At 38.8% G+C, this 18,207-nt stretch overlaps 1 protein-coding gene and 1 long non-coding RNA gene across 2 annotated transcripts in view; one reads left to right on the top strand and one right to left on the bottom strand.

Moving 5' to 3' along the window:
* Positions 1–18,207, bottom strand: part of LOC131685688 (probable ribonuclease ZC3H12C) — an 82,015-nt gene that overhangs the window by 56,873 nt on the left and 6,935 nt on the right. The window lies entirely within an intron of this gene.
* LOC131685701 (uncharacterized) lies at positions 11,138–11,880 on the top strand. Its single transcript, XR_009304862.1, has 4 exons — positions 11,138–11,298; positions 11,365–11,449; positions 11,528–11,582; positions 11,657–11,880. It is a non-coding gene; the product is annotated as an uncharacterized LOC131685701 (long non-coding RNA).

Here is an 18,207-nt window from a genome sequence, read left to right on the forward strand (position 1 = left end):
ATGAGGGCCTATGGTAAGCGCCTCCCGTTTCAACGTAACATGGCGCGCTGTGTATGGGTGGAATTTCTGCACTTACTGCATGTTCATGAATGTGTTTTTCGAAGCAAAAAAAGAGATATGACCTGTTTTATCGGTGGATATAGTCTCATCAACTCTAGACCACAGACGACATAGCGACCGCACCGGTTCTGATTGAATTCTAAGTTTAGAATGATGATCCACTCTCTTTTTCACATGAGAAACACTGGAAAGTAACATGAAGGAAGAGACTGATAATAAAACAGCTAGGGTGAGTGTTCCCTATTTCGCCTGAATCTCTTATATTATCCTATCTAAAAGAATTCCTTATTTTGAGGAGGGTTCATTTTTATTTATCGCGAAAAGCTGATCAGGCTGATTTGTATAAGGCTGGATAGGTGAAAAGCAAGCTTCAAAGTAGACGGAGAGACATCCGACCGGTTTGTAATGTTAGATAGATTGAAGTGGGATAATGCATTCTCTAATCTATTGTTTGACATAGCGCTTGAAGGTGCGATACGAAGATCTGGCGTACAAAGTAACAACACCATCATTAAGAGATTTCACGTGATTCTTGACCTCGTAACCGACACCGAGATGATTTGCATTGATCACAGAGCAGTGGGAGAAGCATGCATTATAAAAGCAAGGCAAGCCGAGGTGGAACTCGATAGGGTACAGTTCGAGATTATCGACGACATCATATGTCTTTTGGAACACTATAGTTACATGTGATAGCGAGGCGGATGTGTATGCGAATATGACTTTCTATGGCTTACGTAGATGACTACGTAGTCCTACAGTTCTAAAAAATCACTGATACTCCCTGTTCCTGAAGAGTAGACGTTGAAGGAAACAGATTATCGAGTGCTCGTAGTATTTTAGAGAATGTATATTCGGCGGCACACTGGAAAATGGAGAATGGCGCAGACGCATAAACCACAAGCTGTGCCAAGTATACAAACATGCTGACATCGGACGGCTATTAATTTTGTTAATCATTTGCGACGCAGTGGGATGTATACTTCCCACCTACTTCTCCTAGGTTTTTATTGGATTTCTAGTTAGCGTTGACATATAAATACGAATTCTTTATTTTAATCAACTCTTAGGGATGTAAGGAATACAAATAGCACAAAAAAAATTTGTGAATTTGTTAATTACTTTTTAGTTATAAACAAATAAAACTCAAAAATCTCGTTTTTGCCTTTCTCATATAAAGAAAGGCTATGCAATCACTGTAAAAATCGACTGTTTAACCGAGGCCCGGTGGGTCGAGTGTCAAATACCATTCGATTCAGTTCGTCGGGGTCGGCAAATGTCTGTGTATGTATGTATGTGTGTATGTATGTGTGTGTCAAATAATGTCACTCATTTATTTCAGAGGTGGGTGAACCGATTTACACAAACTTAGTTTCAGATGAATGAATTTTTAGTTGATCGGACTTTCGGTTCCGGAGTTACGGATTGAAGAGTGCGGTCACACAGCAAATTCCCATATAAACTGGTAACCCTATAATGTCCGAATGATGTAATACATATTCAAATACGTTCAACATTACTTGGATTTGCGGATCTAGATCACGAATGACCATAGTTTTGACCACATTGGTCACCTATGACGGATCTTGATGCCCCAGGGGAACTCGCCAAATTCCCGAGCTAATGTCACACCTATTTTCCTCTAACCCTTAACCGATTTTGACAAACTTGATTTCAAATGAAAAATATAATACCCTCAATGACTGCTATTGAATTTCATTCAGTTCTGACTTTTGGTTCCAAAATTACAGGTTGGTTATTGCGGTCACATAGTAATTTCTCATATGAACCGGTACAATCAGGGTTGCCACTATTTTTCAAAGAAAATCTGGCAGTTCAATTAAAAATATCTGGCAAAATCTGGTACTTGACAGCGACCTCATAGTCATCGAAATTTGGCATATATTTTAGTTTTCGTAGAATGTGCATCAATCGAATTTTGTCAAATTTGGGACACTTTTACCCAAATTTTCCAAAATGTGTATGTAGCCGCTTCCAAAACTTAAAAATCTTGCAGAATGAGAGATTTGTCTTTTTGTCTGGAAGCTGCCAAAACCTCTGGCTGTGCCAGATAAATCTGGCATAATGGCATCCCTGGGTACAATCGTAATACCTGATAGGTTTAAAATCTTTTGAAATGAACATCAAATTACTTCGATTCGCAGGCCTAGATCACTGATGGCGAATCAAAGATTATTGGAATATATTGTCCACTATCGATAATTCCGGAAGTCCCGGGTTCCGGGCATATTTCAGATCTAAAGCGACTTCGGTGATGACTGAACCAATTTTCACTAAACTAGTCTCAAATGGAAGGTAAAATATGAAGTTCGGTGTTGAACCCTCCATCTACTCCTCCACCTCCTTCTCAACCCCCCCACCCCTTTTGCTCACCCCCCGTTCAGACCAACCTCCCTCCTGCATTTCCTTCATCCAACCCGTATATTAAAATAAGTTAGATGATTCCCGACACTTCATCCACCTTCCACTAATTATACCCCTTCCCTTCTCCACCATGAAGTTAACATGAAGACAACATTGAACTCACGCTGAGCTACATAAATATTATATTTTTGTTTGTTTCAAGTATGTCAGCGTCGACATGTTGCTTATCAGGTTCATGAGAGTCGTTCACTTATTTATGCTTATCAAGTATGATAAGAATGTAATAGACATTTTCGCAATGTTATATTGAACGTAATCAGGCATTAAATCATAGTTTAGATAAATGAGAAAGGCACAATTGCCCCACTAGGTGGATTAAAACAGGTTTTTACAATAAATTTGGCTGTGTCTGTACTAAAAGTCCTAGAGATCCAAAAAATTTTTTGCAAGTATCTCAAACATTGAAATAAATAATAGATTTTTAGCAGAATTTTTCGTAAGAAAGTTTTTTCGAACAAAATTATCAAAATATGCAAAAATGGAGTTTATTATTATGTTGGCCTATAAAAGATTCTGAGAGACAGGAATAACTTCTCAACAGGCGTTAAATAGATTATATGGTTTTTGAGGTCGCTGATTACGATTCTGATAACAAAAATTTAAAATTCAAAATGGCGGCTACACAATGGCAGCCATTTTTACGAAATTTGCAAATGTTACAGTCATTATAAAACTCGATTCACGGGGGTTATTGGATCGCACAGTCGTCACATTGGATCCGCCGTTTTGACCTTTACATTTAGAATTTTAGAATCAGAATCAGCGACCCCGAAAACCCCCTTGTAAGACGTTTTAGGCCAACATAAAAAAAAATGAAATTTGGCCAAACACAGTCCGCCATTTTGAATTTTACATTGTCGACGTCAGAATCAAAATCAGCGACCCCGAAAACTCCCTTACAAGAAGTTTTAGGCCAATATAAAAAACATGAAATTTAGCCAAGCACAGTCGCCATATTGGATCCGGCAACTGGAGAATGACGGCACAAGATCGAGTAAGCTGAAAGTCTAAATAAAATACATTCGCTCATAATTACCCGGAATACCCGGATTGTTCGGCCGATAACGATGATGATAATAACATTTTTGGGAGCATTCTAGCCTTTGCGAATGTTGCTGAACACTTCGACGAAAACATTTCAAATGGGCCCATAAACAGAACGTAAACAATTCCGGTTAACGGTTACTTCAAATGGATACTAACAAAGCTTTATACACACCTTAAATAAGTCAATTCTGAAGCCTGGCTGTTGGCGAAACAATAGATTATCGAAAAGGCACATAAGCAAAATAACTTGTTTTGTTTATGTTCCCTTTCACTTCCCCCAAAAAATTAACGGTTCATGGTGTATACCAAACAACAAAATGGAAAAAAATTGTTTATGAGCCCTTTTCTTAATGAAAAAGACTATAGTTGAAAAGGGTACAAAAACATCCCAACACCGAGAAAGGGATAATAAAATAAACATCACATAATCATTTGCTATAAACAAAAGGGTTCACCCGCATGCACTATAAGCTAACGTCTCGCCGAAAAGGGATTATGGTAGAGGGCACATGACCAGTGCGATGTTTCAAAAGGGACCAAAACCTTTATCTGTAAAAATACAAAAAATACATTTTTTTTTAATAAAGGTTAAATTAATACGGCATTAAGTTGTTTGGTCCTTTAATCAAGCTCCTAAAACCAGTCTTTGCACTTAAAGGGCACAAATCCTTATTTGTCACATGAGTGCGTTTCTGCTTCGCCTCATCAGAAACCGACACTAACTTTTTGTCGGAATAGATTAGCGCCGCTTGACGTAAATCCCTAAAAACTAAAACACACTTTGTGTTTCAATCAAACGACTGATCAAACGTGATGTCCCGTCCGAGCAGAAGTTCTGTTTATGCCGTCAAGCCGGCGCTAATCTATTTCGACAAAAAGTTAGTGTCGATTTTTGATGAGGCGAAGCCGAAACGCACCCATGTAACAAATAAGGATTTGTGCCCATCAAGTGCAAAGACTGGTTTTACCAAAAAAATTCCGCCATAGTGAGAAATTTTGGTGTTTACCCAATTTTTCTCCTTAGGGTGAAATAAAGTGTAGTGCTTTCGCATAGGCCTGGTAAGCCAAGACAAGTTTCGGCTTCACTGTGTCTCATCGGCATAAACAGAATTTCTGCTCGGACGGGACATCACGTTTGATCAGTCGTTCGATTGAAACACAAAGTGTGTTTTAGTTTTTAGGGATTTGCTTCAAGCCGGCGCTTATCTATTCCGACAAAAAGTTAGTGTCGGTTTCTGATGAGGTGAAGCCGAAACGCACCCATGTAAAAAAGCTTTACAGTGCTTATCACTCGCTAATAACTTATCGGTACTCCTTAATTTTTGGTCAATAGAAACAGAGTATATTCTCTGCATGCTAAATGTAGGTATCGTAGATGAAGAACAAGGGCACGGTTACATCGTTAGAAGATTTTTATCCGATTCTTCGTGTAGTTCATGACAAGTTATCTTGAAATTGAAACACAAAATTGGGTACGTACAAGCTACTGGTTTGTTGTTACCGGGGTAAGTTTTGTTTACCCTGATGGTAACAACAAAAACAGAAGCTGACCCCATGTACGCATGAGACTGATAAGATAAGGCAAGTTCACTTAACTTCACGAAATTTGGTAAAAAATGGAAGATCCGCCTCGCGTAACGAAAATGCATAAAATCACTTTTGGTGGTGCTACAGCTGCAATTGATAAGACCGTTAGGTGTTATTTCGAAACACTTCACTGGCCTCTTTTCGATTCAAACTCGAATAAATGGGATTTTTCAACTCACCGTCAATTTTAGAAATAGTAATAAACTCGCTGTACGATAAGCATGTTATTCGAAGATTCTTCAAAAGTTCTGCAATTTAGTATACCTAGATTTGTAACTCTTCGGAAATTTTATAGACAGACCTTTGCCTCGAAAGCTTTCCAATTCCTTAATTGGTCGGTGTTATGTCAGACCGGACTAAGTCGCAAAACATAAAAAAAAATGATAGCACTGGATAAACAATTTGTTTAGCTGCATTCGACTGTTGCCAGATTTAAAATATGTAACAATAAACAAAAGTTATGGCAATAAACAATTAATTTCCAATCATAACGTAAGGGATGATGCGATCCAAACTTTAAACATTTTTTCTCGAAATCAATATATTGTCACTTAGTCCGGTCTGACTTAACACCGACCAATTAATGTCAAAGCTAGCGGTTTATTTGATTTCTAGGACTATTACAAGGGGGACGAGTAGTGATTTTTTTTTTCGAGAGTTGTCCTACTGGAGCTGTAGAGCTAGGTTCTCGGAAGGGCTCCCCTTCAAAATTCCATACTACAATTTGCAGACGAGACAGGCATTGTAGCCCACTAAAACACTGCTTTAGGCCAATTGTAGCGGGCCGTGATTCTGAATGTGATATTCATTGTACGGTTCAGGTATGTGCGGGGTGCGGGCGTAGGGACTCGCGATCGCGTGTATCATCGCGAAGAGCTCGAGCATTTGTGCGTTGACGTGTTCGATCGCGTGTGCGTATGTCGCGTGTTATAACGTGTATGTAACTTCGTGTGTATAAATTATATTTTATAACCGTGTGCCTTTCGCATATTCGCGTGTTCTTGGATAATCGCGCGGACCATGGATCTAATACTTTATTTTTGGTGTACGACTAAGATGCTAAAAGAGAGTGAGATCTTCCATATCACTAGAGTTCCCGGTGATGTCACTATGAAACGTGTTGTCTAGTGGATATCAGCTTTATTTTTCGATTGTTACTACTGAATGTATGGACCTAAGTTATTAGGACAGAGAGTAATGGATTCCGGACGTGACCGATTCATGAGCGCGCGAAAACGGACGTTTGTAGGTTCGCGTTTGAGACAGTGTTTGAAACTTCGTAAGTGCTAAAACGTTCTCCTTATTACCGAGGTGTTATTAAGTTTGCACGATCGCGAACGTAGGTGTGCCTTGTCAATCGCGAAGGGCTTAAGCGTTCGTATGTTAACGTGTTTGTCACGTGTGCCCGCGTTCATGTGACTTCGGTTGTATAAGACTGGATTCTGTAACCGGGTGGCCATTCCTACATCCGCGTGCGTTCTTGGATTATCACGCGGACCTTCATTCTGATAGTTAGTTTTCGGTGTACAATTCACATTCTGACAGGGAGTAAGTTACCCCATATCACTAGAGTCCTCGGTCATGTCGCCATGGATATGAGAACTTTCATTTTTTTTATTGATCCAATTGAAGGCATGGACCTAGTCTGCTGATATCAAGGATAGAAACATTCGGAAGTGACCGATTCATGTTCGTGCCACCGCGGGAGTTTTTAGGGGCCGTTCATAAACCACGTAGACTCATAGGGGGGACGGGGGGGTCTGGCAAAAGTCTACGTTTGTCTACGAGGGGGGAGGGGGGGTCTTTTAAAATGTCTACGTAGACTTTTATTTTTTGTTATTCTCGTATTACTAATTATAAATGAGATTTAAAGAGAGTTGTATTCAAAGTATCGGTCTATTCAGTTAGGATTAAGTGGATTAATTTTTTTATTTTTTATTTATTGATATCGGTGGTTAAAGCAGTAGTGTAATTAAAATTCTACAACAAAGAGTTTACTCGAGTTAATCAGTTTCTCTTGCAATCATTTACACTGATTTCAAAATAATTAAACACCCGTTACATTTTACGACTTGACCCTACGCAACTCCGTGCAGACCGGTTCTACTATATTTATCTTCGAAAATATGCGGAGTTAAACTTTGATACTTTACGATAATATTCTCTGGTGATACGGCTACTTATTACATAAGAAAAATAAATATATTTTTGGGAAGATTTAAATAGCTTCGTTCCCTTAATCACATAAGGCAATTTATATTGTCTAATTATCTTAGAAATATTGAAATTTGTTCACGAAAATTGAAATTTGTGTGCATGTTTAGTTTATTATTTTAGTCTAGATGATAGTACACACCTACAGTATTATTTTGTAATTGTTTCTCATAATTTAACAATTTTGAATGCACTAATAAGGCTCAAAAAGTGTTTATCAATTCAGCATTGTTGGTGTAGGTAGCGCTTCGGTCAAAATTTGAACTAGTTATAGCAATATATCTTTTTACATATACTTGAGTTACTAATCTTGAAAAGAAGTATTCCGCTACACAAACGTTGGAAAGCACCTTGAATTGGTATTAATTGATTTGATCAATCATAGACAAAAACCAATGTAAAAACCTTTCTTTAAAATTTAAAAAGCTTGAAATATATTTGAACACTAATATTTAATTGAACATTATAATGTGCTTCTTGCTAATTTCACATTTCCCGCGAATAAAAAAAGAATTAAAGTTTGCGTAGACTTTTGGCGTGGGGGGGGGTTTGTAAAAGTCTACTAAGGCAAGGGGGAGGGGGGGTTTAAAATTCTCAAATTTCGGTCTACGTGGTTTATGAACGGTCCCTTAGATTCACGCTTGAGACCGCGTTTGAACATTTATAGGAGCTGAGACATTCACTTTATCACCGGGATGTTAGGGGTCATACACTAATTACGTAAAGGCATATGGGGGGAGGGGGGTGGTTTCAAAATGTCTTACAAATTCTTATCTGAGGGGGAGGGAGGGTGTGTCCTTTCTTACGTAATATCAGAAGTATGAAAAATCAAATCAATAAGAAACATTCTTTTCATAAGAAAAGAAACTATTTCTAAATTGTGCTATGAACATTTTGAATATCAAACAAAATGAGCACATATTGTACATAATGGTCAAGAAAAAGCGGACCTCGAATTGGAGAGTGTTTGCTGCGGCCGAATATGATAGTTAAATTAGTTATGGAATTTTGTTGATTGTTGCCAAAATTGGGAGCGGCTTGTCGATGGTTTTGGATGTAGTTACAGCAGTTTCTTGATTCTTGGTGGTACATTGTTCAGATCAGAAAGTGGGGTCACAATCTGCCTTACAAGTTAGGAAGTGCTGATACCCTTCATGTTGTTAGGCCAACATTTTTTTCAAACTTTTGCTTCAAACCCGCAAGGTATCCAGAAAAATTGCTGTCATGTAATTGTCAGAGATTTTGTAGGCCGAATTTTTCCAGAGTGTGAACTGTATTTTACTTCAAGAAAATTTGAAGATGGTCATTTTGGAGCTATGCGTACGATAAGCGTTATAGTTGGAACTTAGAATAACTCCACGCCACAAGAGGTTATAAATTCTTTTGAGTTCGACATCACAAGGAAGTAGATTCAAAGGAAGTGGAATATAGCGAAGCAGATTATGTGGACCAAATCGGAGTTTCTGAATATCTCCCAAAGGTTATTCTGGAATTTCTACTGGGCGAGATTAGAATGCAAATAAAATTACTGCAGATGATTATAGGTATGTTTAGTCCTCTTACTTTGGGGGGGGGGGAGGTTAAAGTGCTCTAAAAAAGCCTTACGTAATTAGTGTACGGCCCCTTATCATGTTTACGAGATCGTGGGTATAGGTTCCGTGGATGGTCGCGAAGGGCTCAAGTATATGTAAATTAACGTGTTTGTCACGTGTATGTGACTTAACGTATATAATTTCGATTTTCTAATGATATAGTGTGTATTCTTATTTGATCGCACGCGAACCGTTAGTCTGATGCTTTATTTTTAGTGTACGGAACAGATGGTAGAAGAGAATCCGTTTCTCATATCACTAGCGTTCCAGGTCATGTCACCATTATACGTGTTGTTCAGTGAATATGAGCGTCACTTTTTTGATTGGTTCAACTGAAGACATTAGTCCAGACTGCTAGGAGCGAGGTAAGACTTCCGGACGTGACCGTTTCATGATCGCGCGAATGGTGGGTTAATGTTTGAGATCGCGTTTGGAAGTTTAAAGATGCTACGTTTACTTAACTACCGGGGTTTTTTCATATAGGCGAAATTGCGGGCGTAAGTATGTGTGGATTATTGCAATTCCATGGTCGCGTTTGTGGCCAGGTTTGTGTTATCGCGAAGGCCCCGAGCGTTTGTATCTATATGAGTATGCGTATAGTGAAGATATACTAACAAAAGGAATCATAACATGCCGAATAAAGAAAAAAAGATGCAAAGAACTTGTGTGTAAATTAACCGATACAATTTTGGTATACATCAGTAATAGAAAAGCAAACTAATAGATGTACAAAAGAAACAAACTAGCGAAGTAGAATAAAAAAACACATGTAACATGCAATCAAACTCGTCTAAATGCAGCAAATGTTGTATATTTACCATTAACGACAATTGCATGCTGTTAGACTTTCATCATGCTATGCTGGCCGGGAATGGATGTCTCACGTGCGTCGGTAAATTCATTGTACCCTAATTTATAAAATCCGACTTTCCCGAATGAATAGAATCAAATGCACAAATTGATCACCAGAAGTATTGGCCACGATTCTGCATCCATTCCCTGACCCAACTGTCACAAATACTCAGACGAACACATACATAGATCATACGACTAGCACATAACAATTGTACACTAGTACGAAAAACTACGATTATTACAAAGCGACAACTAATAGGTTTCTACTTATGTATTTATTAAATTAATTCAATAGAGGTTTCTTGTCAAAAAAATTTATTTGCTGAAATCCTTCCTTTTTTATCCCTGAGTCGAAATTTCATATTGCCGCGATGTTTAAGAGCCTCTAACTATTGAAAAAATCAAAAAATCTGCGAACTGCTCATTGCACCCCATATGCTGATGATCTATCTTGCCTCATTTCCCCATATTTTTTCACCATTTGGATGAATTTCAGGTGGAGAATGAAAATAAGATGCCAGATTTCCAAATTTATCAGCAAATCTGCAGATTTTTCAACTATGCTGCAGATTGTTTGTAGACTTCAGATGTTTCGTAATACAAAGCCTATATCATTAAATTTCAACAAGTATTTAACATTTTGTATTATTTAAAAAATCATTGCACTACTTCCCACCCTCAAATATCTTGCAGTAGTTAGCAGACTTTTCAGCTTCATACGCATGCTATTGCATAAATCGATCTGGCAACCGCGATACAATAATTCATTCACCACTGTCAAAAACATCAGTGCTCAAGCTGAATAGTCTTGGATTAGCAGCAGCTGTCACTCTATAGTCATCACATCGCAGTAGGATAGTGGAACCGGACGGTGAAGAATAATAATTATTAGGACTGAGCGATTCAGATTCGGAACAGGAGGAAGGAGAACCGGCGATAGAAGGAATTATTCGAAAAGAACATTCGTGCGAGGTGTGCCGGAAAAGTTTTACCAGGATTAAAATCATTCGCACTGTTCAAGTGGTTTCCCGAATAGGGCACTGCTGATGCGTCACCTGAAGCACCAATGCGAGAATCAAGACAAGAAAATCTGCCCGTTCTGTAATGAAAGATTCATGTGGCAAACTAGCATGAATAAGCACGCCCAGCAAAAGCACAAACCCAAGAAGCCTTTGCTGCAGCGATCAGATGACGAATCGGAAGAAAAAAGCCATCTGTCAAATTTGCAACAAGAGTTTTCTCCGTCGGCAGCACCTGGATCGCCACATGAGCATTCACATTACGGATGAGAAGAAATTCAAGTGCACAGAGGGCAGTAAGGCGTTCAACCAAAAGGACAATCTGCGGACACACATGAAAATACACTACCGCGATCCTGCGGATGCGATACCGATGCAGGACCCTGCGCGGGCGAGCTTTCTCCAAGTCTTCGAATCTGACGGTGCACATGCGAAGGCACACCGGAGAGCGGCCGCACAAGTGCGATTTTTGCGATAAAGTAAGAAGTCATTCGAGGCGCGGAATACATTTTCGTTCAATGTTTTATTAAAAGTTATTGTTGTAGAGTTTTCCTCGTTCCTTGGATTTGCAGTATCATCACAGGACACATACTGGTGAAAAGCTGTGTATTTGTAAGGTTTGTGGAGCAGGTTAGTACACGAATCACATGTCTTATCAGATTGTCGCAAAGGGCGGGGAAATTTAAATTTACCTTTTTTCTATCGTAGGGTTCACGAGGTCACACAAGCTCATTGTACACATGAGGACTCATACCGGAGACATGTGAGAACTGATTCATCCTTATACCAAGACAAGATGTGTTACAAGTAATATTTCCTTCCTTCTTCCACCCTTAGACCATTCAAGTGCACTTACTGCGATCGGGAAAAGAAATTCTCAGCAAGTCGAACCCAAATCCGCCGGTATCGCTAATGAAAAACACGTCTCATTAATTGGGCGCAACAGCAAATACTACCACAACGTTACTCCAGTATTCAGTATTGTCGAAGATCAGGATGAAGAAGACCTGCCACCATCATCAATGAAGGACTCATCAGTATGCAGGCTGGAACACCACAAATTTTAGAAGACTGTATTCACTCACACATAAAAGGTCTGGACGTAATTCGACTCTTCAAATGCCAGGCAGTTCCCCTAAATAATTATCTTCTATTGCTAGTCACTGCTACACATATTAGAGTTCTGCCCGAATTAAAGCATAAAGCACGAATCATCGTCCGGCACCCATTGCACAACTTTCGCTTCAAGGGTTATCGTCCTCATCGTCATCATAGCGGGCGTATTTGCACCAGAGAACCTAACCTTGGGGTATGCCAACGTTCCTTCGGAAATATGATGATAGGTGTTTGTGAATCTAAACCAAGGGCTACTTCCTGCGAAGGCACATCTTGTGTAACTGTTGTGATTGAAGCTTATAATTTGGTATAACACCAATTTCAACCAGTGTATTTTTTCATCCGTTCAACTGTCGAAACTGGACAACAAAACTGCGCTTTCGGAGATACATAAGATCACTGCCATACAATTGCTTGTTAGCAAATTGTATCAATGCTCGGGGCAACCGCTTATTTATACAAAAAAAAAATAGTGCTTGATATATATCAAGGTTGGCTAACGGTGCCTACCTTCTGCAAAATTATAATTATATAATATAATACAGCACACGGCAAATATTTATTAGTACCTCGAAACCTACACCTTTGGTCCAAATAAGAAATATTACGAATAATCAAATTTTGTATTTATTTTCAGACTGACAGTTATGAAGAACATAAAACGTTAAAAAGGTCAAATAGGCCCTCCCGACCTCCTCAATAGACCATTTCCACATTCTGAGGTCACTTTCAAAAATAACACTTATGGTTAATAAAATATGCATGGCTATAAAATGAAATGAAGATTTACGATGAAGCTACTATCACAGAGAACAGACGTCCATCTTCAGCATTCAACTTGTGTAAAATCTCTAACGGTTTCGAAGGTAGTTGGGATATCCAAACCAGGTGCGCTACTGTCGTCATGTTTTTTTGTGGTTGAGTTCGACAGAATTGACAGCGGTTATTCCTCTACCCAGTCAAACTAGTCCGGACCGGTTCGGAATTCCAGCATGAATTCCAGCTCAAATGCATCAACCGATAGAGTCGAAATCGGTTGTTTTCTTTGAGCAAGATTTCATACGGAATCCATACAGGATTTCGAACCGGTTCCGGAATGGATTTGACGGGTAGTTGGGATAAGTTGGTGTGGCGGCGCTAGTGTTTATCGTTTATTAATTCAAACGTTTACACACGTTTTTTAAATATTTTTGTTCGATCATGGATGTTCTCTGTGCTACTATTATCTCGACTATTATATGTGGATAGCTTATGTGTAAATTTTCTTCGGTTTCTTCAATGTGTTGCGAGATCCTACTTGTTCGGAATATATCCTAAATCCCTGACCAGATATTAAATAAATAAATAAATTTTATGGTAACATTTGATGTAAATTTGCAAGTGATTTTCCTTGCTAAAGTTTTTCAGACAGCTCGATTCCGCACATTAGAGCAAATTGTTAATAATTTTTACCTTTAAAAACCAATGAAGATTGTGCTATTGAACAAAATTGGCTCGACTTTGACCTTGAGCGGAATAAGATATTCTATGAATTCTTTCATGTGATGACAAAAACCTAGATATTTTACCCGATTTAGACGATACATCAACTTCCGTCAACAGGACAGAACATCTACGGCCTGCCCCCGTTTCGTCAGGTTAAGTTGAACGCGCATTCACACATTACGTACGTCAAGGCTTTCCGAATCGTTGAAGTTGTGTGTGTATGCCTCCATTTAACTACATGTAACTATTTTGTCGTATCGTTGACGTGCTGTACCGGTGACGAGCCTGACGTATCGTGTAAATCGTAGCTTTGTGCTTTCTGGGCAAAGATGGTCTCATTTCGTTGCGGGAGTTGGTTTAATCAGGAGACCATTTATTTAACAGTAGGGATGGTTAACCCATACTGCAGGCAGGCATGTGCCAGTCTGGAAAGATTAGGATATGAATTTTAATGCTGCTACTTCTATTATTGCCTCCTCTCTGATTGGAAAATGTTTCATCCCGTGGCAACATCTCCGCCTTAACGAAGTCTGAACCTTAGTCAATTTACTCTGAAGAACTCTACCCAGTTATGTTCAGCCGGTATTCTGGCTGGTTCCACTTAGTATTGCGACACCAGCGACACAACCGATTCAAATTGGAATCGGTTGTGTCACTGGAGCCGGTATACTAACTAGAACCAGCCAGAGTTCCGGTTCATTTTCGGCTGAAACTCGACCTCGTTCTTTGATTTGCTGCAATAGTTGACAACGGTGAACGACCAGTGTTTGACGGCAGCTTGAATCATGAAATCGTCCAATTCGCAGTTAACCTACCACTTAGCGTAGAACATTATGTTTCGTATGTTCATCTAAAAAGGACTTAGCTGGGTTTTGTCCGTTGGCTTGGTTGATGGCAATGGAATATTACAAGATGAAGTCATCTGAGTAAAAATGCTCAAAAAATGAGTAAATGAGTCGGCGAGCTTGTTTACATAGTATTAGAATCTAAAAGCAATTCGAACCGAGTTCCTTGTGCTGAGTGGAATCAGTCCATGGAAACAAGCTCTCCGAAACTGTCAGAAAAGTGAGGCTAAACATTTTCATGCAGACTTTGTTTATAAAAAGCCATTTTGACAGAGCGAAGTTCACTCAGTTGTGAATGAATGTAGTACCGAAATTCACCACTTCATTTACCGTGTTCCCGATAAAATGATACAAAATATACTGAACAGTGCTGCCGAAACGCATATTTTGCGACTCACCATTCTTGCTTTGGTGAAAAAAATATTCAACATTCTTGCAATTTGCAATTTTTAAGATTCCATGAAAAATCCAGGAATCTTCCTAAAAGCCTCATTTAAACGGAAATGTTTATAAAATTATGAAAACTATCGATATAAAATAAGAAAAAGGGGGGTCAGGTTTGACAAGAAAGGTCTATTATTAAATTAATATAATTAGTATATGCACGATGACGAATTCGACCAATAAATGGACACACAATGACTCACACTGTGAGCCCCGTCCACAAATACCGCCATGAAATTGTGGAACAATATTTGCAAACACGGCACACAGCAAAAGTCAATGCACGTCGACTCACCAATCGGCCACATCACCGCGCACAGACCAGTGGTTGAGCATTTGTATGCGCTGGTGCAGAGTATGAAGAAACATATAAAGGTCTCCGATGCACCACTATCGAGGCGTAATGCAATAACCGTCTTAAAGCAGTTGTTCTTTAGCGCTGATGCACGCAATATGCCTGATGATGTTTGCAATACCGTCGAACCCCTCAACCTTGGGGAGGGATTTACCATGTGATTTTTGAACATTTTTACGCTGAAAGTACTAAATTAAATAGCAATTTATTGTTAAATGGTAAAATATGTGATCGAGACTAAATGTCAAAAAATCTAACGTAACTGAATTTTACCGATAGCAAATCTATTTCTCTTTGGTTCTTTAGGATTTTTTACGTTCAACGAGGTACATTTAATAAATTGTGATTGAATAATTCGGAAGATATATGCACGAGAAAACGATAAAATCTAATCTGAATGACGAAATGTGCAAGAATTCCGATTTTTTCGTATTCTGACAACGGTCGCAAAAGTTCCGTTCGATTTCTGAGATATTTTCACATTTGAAAAACAGCAAAATATGAACGATTTCCAGCATATAGCAGAATAGCTATAAGGATTTTTTTTGGGACGTCATGTACTTTTCGAGGAACAAAAATACTTCGATTGATATTCTAAGAAAATTTCCCTTAAAAAAAGGAATAAACTGTAAATTTCCGAGTACTACAGTAACATTTATTATAATTTCCTCATATTTTCCCATAGTACTAATGTCAAAAACTTCAAGCGAAGTGGGCGGGGGTCTAATATTGTCTAAATCATGTAAAATTTCACATTTGTCACAATATTTTTTGTCATGGCCTACTACTGCTACAAAGTGATTCGCGGCGCCAGGGACAACTCCGTTATTTTACTATTTTAAGTCCCAAAACCGCGGTATATAGTTACAAGTTTGTTTAACAAGTTTTATAAACTATACTGTTACTATTACACCAAAATAATATAAAAAAGCCCCTGGCTGGTTGACATCCCATGATATTAATAAAAAATCAAAATTCAGGTAAATGCTACTAAATTCACAGAGTGTTAACGAAACTCACGGAATTCCTACAATATTCAGATAAGTCTCGTGGGATTTTTTTTAGAGAATTTAGAAGTCCCACGAACTAAGAAAATGTTTTTACACGCAATCTTCAACCATTCTGAATGGTAGGAAATATTATTCTCTATAAAATAAGCTGATTCAGTATGATATTTTATCAGAAATATGTGGAATAATTTAGTGATATTTTTTGTGAAGCTTCATTCCACATCAAGCATGTAGGGGACGGTGAAGAGTTGTGAACATAGTTTTGTTTTCGGGGCATAACTACCATAAACATTGGTCGATTTTCAATATTTGAACTGGTATTTGTAAAGGATACCTTAATACACCCACAGACTGAAGAATTTTAAAATAATCATTATCATATTTGAGATATGGCAGATTGCGTGAAATGCGTGGAATCGGTATTTTTTTAGTTTGGTGGGGAGTTGTGAACTATCGCAAAAATGAGAAGAAATGGAATATTTTTGTGGTTTATTTTTTAATGCTATAGAAGATGAATTTTAAGATATTTGTAAACTAAAGATGAGATGGAAAAGTGATCTGCTTCGCAATGGATAGGTGACAACATGATTCGCGTTAAGCCACCTGAAGCCGCTGTTGCGGTACGGGGCGATTAAAATTGTGGTAGAATTTTGTTAATGCAACATTTGCCAATGAGAAAGTGACGTCATGACAGTAGAAACATGTAACAGCACATTTTTATCAGGTATAGCTTAGCGGACCCTGCGAAACACCATCGTGTATTTGTTGCTGTCGTACATCGATCGTATCGTGTATCACTTGTAACTGTAAGCAATACTCGTAACATGTATCTAGTAAACGTTCATAATGTTATTCAAAACAGAAATCTATCTTCCAAATATCCGTCTTCAGTATTACAATTACAAATGACAATGAAGATCTACATTATTACTTCAACTCAACAGATTGAAACCGCATTGTTCCGTTCATCTATTTGGAGAAAATTTAAAGCCTTCGCCGGCACGTTGCATAACCAAAAACTACTGAAAATTGATCCGCTCACAACGATTCCCGGAACTTGACGCAATATTGACAGGTAAAGGCAACGCAAGCGATGCATATTGTAACCATACTATGCGCCAACCGGCTCAAGATAAATAAGCGCTTTTCACTTTCGCATCCGGTGTGGAACTACCCAACGTTTGCGTTGTGTTTGTCAACTTAATACCTCTACGGACGACGGGTCCCATCATCGAAGCGAACGCGGACCTTGCCATCGCGGATTTATGAATTATGATCATCAGCAGCGAACCGAACCCGTTCGACCCGGACTACGAGAAGGCTCGCAGCGAGGTAGAGAAAGGAACCTCTACTCTGCCTATTGCCCATACCATGCCGTTGCCGTGTACCTACCTACATTCCGCGCCCAACCGAAAATGCTTTCTTTCTCTCTCTCTCCTTTCCCATTATTTTCTCCGGCACGAGCGCACGCTTTCTTTTATCGGATTCGACGGTAGCGGAGCTGTTTTCGGGCTTGGTTCCGGGAGTTTGACGTACCGTCATTCGTGAACACCACGGTTGTGGGTTTATCCGGTTCGTTTGGTCAGTATAAGGCGTTTAACGTAATCGCGGTACGTTTGAATGAAAGTGATTTCGTCGGTATGTTTGTTTTCTTTGTCCGGTGGCTTGTATAGTTTTATTCTGCGTCCCTCCGATTGTGGGACGCACTCACGGAAATCGATTGCTGAAAATTGAATCATCGTTGCGTGCGGTGGTGGCTGAAATTCGTTGGGTTCGTTTGAAAATGGTAATTTTTCGCATCGATATCTAATTTGCAACATTTATTATTACTGATACTACATAACGTTAGTCGGTAATATGACAATTAGCTCTGATGAATTGAATGGTTTGCGCCAATGATGGATCAGGTTTGTCTCTAGAAAACTCGTTGTCGAAAACTATTTGTTTCTCATTCAATGAAATCTAGCATATTTTTTTTGCATTTCGTTCTATTTCAACAAACTTATGAATTATTGATTGTGCATAACCTTTTGAAAATAGAGCAGCACAAACAGCCAATTTTGCAGACATCAAACATATACCTGGATGCAACAAAAGATTACATGTAAGGGGCCGTACACAAATGACGCAGCT

The sequence above is a fragment of the Topomyia yanbarensis genome, chromosome 2 (assembly GCF_030247195.1).
Source record: "Topomyia yanbarensis strain Yona2022 chromosome 2, ASM3024719v1, whole genome shotgun sequence".
Taxonomy (NCBI): Eukaryota; Metazoa; Arthropoda; class Insecta; order Diptera; family Culicidae; genus Topomyia; species Topomyia yanbarensis.